This window comes from Phocoena sinus, chromosome 3, assembly GCF_008692025.1.
Source record: "Phocoena sinus isolate mPhoSin1 chromosome 3, mPhoSin1.pri, whole genome shotgun sequence".
NCBI classification, from domain to species: domain Eukaryota; kingdom Metazoa; phylum Chordata; class Mammalia; order Artiodactyla; family Phocoenidae; genus Phocoena; species Phocoena sinus.
The window spans coordinates 32,767,688-32,772,920 of NC_045765.1; the positions used below are offsets into that span (position 1 = coordinate 32,767,688).

Here is a 5,233-nt window from a genome sequence, read left to right on the forward strand (position 1 = left end):
ATCAGAAAAATCTGCTTTATCCAGTTAGGGCTTCATAAGTCCAACTATATTAATAAAAGACTTATTTTTTAAAAATCAACTTCTGATTTTACAATCTAACAACTGTAATATTTTACTCTTGGCTTCTGATTTTTAGCATAAATTTCACAGTAGTTTGGAAATTCAATTCTAATTGATGTTCTTCATTTTTAAGATTTTTGTGTATTTTGTATCAGGGAATTCTGAAACATAACATTTTGTAATACATAATATACTTTAAATAGCATAAGTAATTCAATTTGCATGTTTAAATCCATCATTCAATGTAGAATGAGTATAAACAAATCTCACCTTCTCCGTTATTACATTTCTGTATTTTATGTTGACCGAGAAATAATTATGTAGTGCATAGGAAAGATTCCCAAAGGTAAAATATAGCCCTCTTACAAACTGCCAGGTATTTGTGATTTTTATATGAAACATTGTGGGCTAGAGGCCATACGGTATATTCAGTGGTATACAAAGTATTTTCTGCCCTCAAATCGTTTGCAATCCAATAGAGAAAATGAAATTAACACATAATAGAAAAATCGGTAGGTGAACAGATAAAAGTAAGTAATGTAATTAAGTGGCCAATGAGTAATCTCCGTAAGTTCAGAGAAGCCAAAGTGGTTTGGGATGGTTTCCATGTGATGATGATACAGAATTTTATCACATGGTACCATAACTGAATATTTACTTGTCAGATTCCCTGTTATAATGTAAACTCCGTGAAAGCAGCGATTCTGTCTTCTTATGAGCTGAGCACTAAAGATAGAGATGCCTAGTTCAATGCCAGTACACAGCATACACTCAATAAACAGTTGGTGAATAATGTATAAATAAACCTTGAAAGTTTTAGGCATATAGGATTTGAATACACTAATAAGACAATTTAATTTTTGGCAGAGCCAACAGCATTAAGCAAAAGCACGTGGTTGGAAAAGCAAGAGTTATTCAATGAGACCGGGCATGCCAATGTATCCAGAGGGCAAGACGCATGCACAACAGTCAGAAGAGATAGAACTGGAGTGGTTAGTACAACCCCAACTGAGATTGAAGGTAATAACACCAATTAGGGGGCTGAAAATAATGCACATATGAGCCAAGGAAAACCTAAGCCAGGATATGGACAGTGGAAAAGGAAACTTGTTATAACCCAACATCCACTAAGAAAGGAGGAACTCTGCTGGCTTCGGCAGTACATACTCAAATTAGAGTGATACAGAGAAAATTAGCATGGCCTCTCAGCAAGAATGACATGCAAATTCAGGAAGCATTCCGTATTTCATAAAAGCAGCATGTGTTGACTGAATTGAGAGGGACCATAAAAATACATAAAAAGTCAAGTATGACCAAGCCCTTCAACTCTGGTTAACAAGACATAGAGTGGTGCCTTTTCAACATAGGACGGGGGATTCATTTTGATAGGAAAAATATGAGTTATGTTTTAATATTAAACTTAGATTTTTGCACATCAAACAAGAAATTTCAAGGAGAAAGTGTAAGAGTTTAAAACAGACCAGTGAAGAGATCAGAATTACATAGATTTTCTCACTGAAGACATAAATCAGAGCTTTTGGCTGAATCTAAAAAAGCATATCTGAGTTGTAGTAAACATCCATAATATTGAAGGAAACTGGAAAGAAAAGAAAATGACCAACGGGAGAAGAAGGAAGACACTCAGAATGTTGCAGCACTAAGGAGACTAAAGAGCAGTCTTAAGGCAGGGGCTGATGATAGTGGAAATACTATGAGAAGATTAAGGAGAAGGCTGTGACCACCATGGAAGACATCAGCTACCTCTGAGAACGTAAATCAGGAGTGAACATCCAGTTCTTAATTTTAAAGGAGAACCAATGGTGAAGAATTTGATGAAGCATAATATGTACATAGTACTGCCTCAGGAAGTACTCAGGAAGTGGATATAAAAGAAAATTTTAGTGCTGAGCTATAACAGCAGAGTAAAATAGGGTATTGTGTGTATATGTGTAAGACCAGGAAGGGGAAGGAGGTGTCAGGAGAGTGGGAACTGGTGCACATTTTAAACACAAGAGAATATATTAATAATCAGAATCCAAAAATAAAATAATTTAATTGGCAGACTGCATAACCAGATGGTGACTTTTTTTAAAGTATTTCTTCCACATCTCTTTAGACCTGCTCTGTCCAAAATGGTAGCCACCAACTACATATGGCTATTTAAATTAAAAGTTAAAAATTAAGTTCCTCATTCACACCAGCTACATTTCAAGTGCTCCACAGTGACACATAGCTAGTGGTTACCATATTGGACAACACATATTCAGAATACTCTCCAAATCTCAGAAATTCCTATTAGAAAGATCATGGTCTTTTGAAAGCATGTAAATTAACTATGGATGTCCCTGAAATGTTTTAGTATTATAATGGAATAATGTATTCATCCTCTTTGGTTCTTCTCCAAAGTAAGCCCAAGCTCGTGCATGCACACACACATACAGCATTTTACTATGAAAGACATAAATTATAAACAGAATCCAACTCACACAGAACCATAAGCTTGATTACAAATCCCAAGAAGTACTACATAGCTGGTGAATGTTTTCTTTTTTAGCTCTTTTTCCTGACACATCAATACATCAAGAATTTTCAGTAAACACACTTCACAGATGGGTTTCACAGATGGGCAGACTGAGGCCTCAAGTGAGGAACACGTATTAGGAACAGTTATGAGAATGTCAGTTGCTCCAGTGTGTTTCTCTCTCTGAGGATTCTCTTCTCAGCAGCCGGAGCTCAGTCTGCTCCCACCCCATGTACTTCTAGAGGGAGCATTTCCTTTGCTCTCTGACAGTTGTCAAAAACCTCACCCACGGGCTATGTCAGATGCTAGATGAGAAATCAACAATAGGTACTTCCTAGTAGCTGTGTACTCTGTATGCAGGTCGATATTTCATCTGACACAATCATCCACCGCACTATTATGGCATACAAATGCACTTCCATGTCCAGGTTTATATTGCTTTTCTGCCAAGGAGCCAAACAAAAACTCTTCAAAAAAAGCATCTTCTTCAGTTTCTCCTTTCTATTCACTACAAATGCCATTACTCATATTTATTTACATGTGTTTATTTTTTTAATAAATTTATTTTTGGCTGCGCTGGGTCTTCATTGCTGCGCGTGGGCTTTCTCTAGTTGCGGTGAGCAGGGGCTACTCTTCGTTGTGGTGGGGGGGCTTCTCATTGCAGTGTCTTCTCTTGTTGCGGAGCATGGGCTCTAGGCTTGCAGGCTTCAGTAGTTGTGGTGCACAGGCTCAGTAGTTGTGGCTCACGGGCTCTAGAGCGCAGGCTCAGTAGTTGTGGTGCGCGGGCTTAGTTGCTCCGCAGCATGTGGGATCTTCCCAGACCAGGGCTCAAACCCATGTCCCCTGCATTGAGAGGAGGATTCTTAACCACTGCACCACCAGGGAAGTCCCTGCATGTGTTTAATAAAGTTACATTCATAAATGCATCCAGAGTGTGCTCCGGCAAATCATAAAAATAGACCAGAATAATAAAAGGACATATATTTTGAAGGGATGGGAAGGATGATAAACATGGACAAAAAACCCAATTAAGAATAACTCCACTTTCCCAACTTTCCACAGTGGAAGACTGGATTTTTCTGGCCTATGACTCCCAATCAAGTTCTCTTTGTCACTTTACGAACTTGTGAGGATAGAGACAATAGTACTAGACAAATCTGAATTATAATTCTGGATGATTTTTTTAGACTTTCTTCTCTTTGTCCATTGTGTTGACATCACTGTACCCACCCAAGTAAACAATATGGGCAGCTACTAACAAAAGGGAACAGTCTCCATGATTCACCAGAATTATTATCCGATTGATCAAGACTGTTCTCACCAACCCCTGTCCAATAACTCACATGATTATCCTCCTCACATCCTTAAGTACTTCCCAGGTCTCCCTTCCTTCATTCAAGAGACTCATGATCCCCTAAGAAGTCTTTGTTTCAGACAGCAGGTTTAGCAAATAATTTTTTTCACCCCATCCCCCACTTCCTGTCACTTCCACTCAGATCACAGCTCAAATATCATCTTCACAATGAGGTTGTGCTTGGCCAGCCCCTCTGCAATGAACTATCACTAACTCACTGTCACATCATCATACTTAATTTTCATCACAGCACTTACCATTAGGGGAAGTTATCTTTATACAGGTCCATAATATGTTTGTTTAGTGTATGTCTTCCCTGGTTATAATTTGAGCTTCATAAAAGCAAGAATGCATCTGTTTTGCTTACCATACTGTGACTGCCACATTCTGGGCAGTCATATATCTACTTAAAATGCAGTTGAGTCTCCAGACCCAAACCCTAGTGCACAGTGAACTCAAGGGATAGAGATACACACATTAAATGACACCAGAAGGAAATAATCAAGCATATCAAAATGTGGGAGATTATACATAGGTAACTAGCTTGAACTCTCCAATACATCGGTGTCATGGTGAAAACAAAGTGGAGGGATTATCTGAGGAAGATTTAGATGTTCAATGATTTATGGAATTGTTATTTTCTTAGAAATGACAATGACATTGTGATAATTTAGCCAAATGTCCTTATTTTTAAGAGATCCATGCTGAATTATTAATGGCTGAAATTTTTAAATATCTGTAACTTAAATTTTCAAATGGAATGTTGAAACTCAGTGTGTGTGTGTGTAGACAGAATGAGGAAATGTAGATAGTAAATCTTAAAGGATATTATATAGGTCTTTATTGTACTTGTCTTTTGACTTATTTCTTATGAAAATTTTCAAAGTTGGGAAAAACAGCATTTGAGTAAATGACTAGCTAGATAAAAGGTAGCAAGTTCCTATTGATTCTAGCCTACCTAACATCAAGTACTCAGGATGCACTATTGCTCCAATTTTTCATGATAAGAACGGTTATTTACACTTATTTAGTAGTCTAAGCCATCAGTCTCTTGACTTTTAACAAGTTGTATGTCCTTTATACCACTTGGTTCAATGATAATCCTTACAGAATAAGAGCTCAGATGTCAGGAATTATGCCAATCAATTCATTTCCAATGCCCATACTAGAGTGTCAAACACAGAATGATGATTTATAAATTACTGGAGGAACAAAAATATATGCAGATCAACTGCCCATTTAGGTAAGTCATGGATCTTGAGCATCTAGATAGAGATCTTGGAACTAGTCCCAAGAGA

General features: G+C 37.4%; 1 non-coding gene across 1 annotated transcript; it reads left to right on the top strand.

Moving 5' to 3' along the window:
• The first annotated feature begins 1,206 nt into the window (after positions 1 to 1,206).
• LOC116752389 lies at positions 1,207 to 1,309 on the top strand. The gene has a single exon (XR_004349469.1). It is a non-coding gene; the product is annotated as a U6 spliceosomal RNA (small nuclear RNA).
• Positions 1,310 to 5,233: the final 3,924 nt, after the last annotated feature.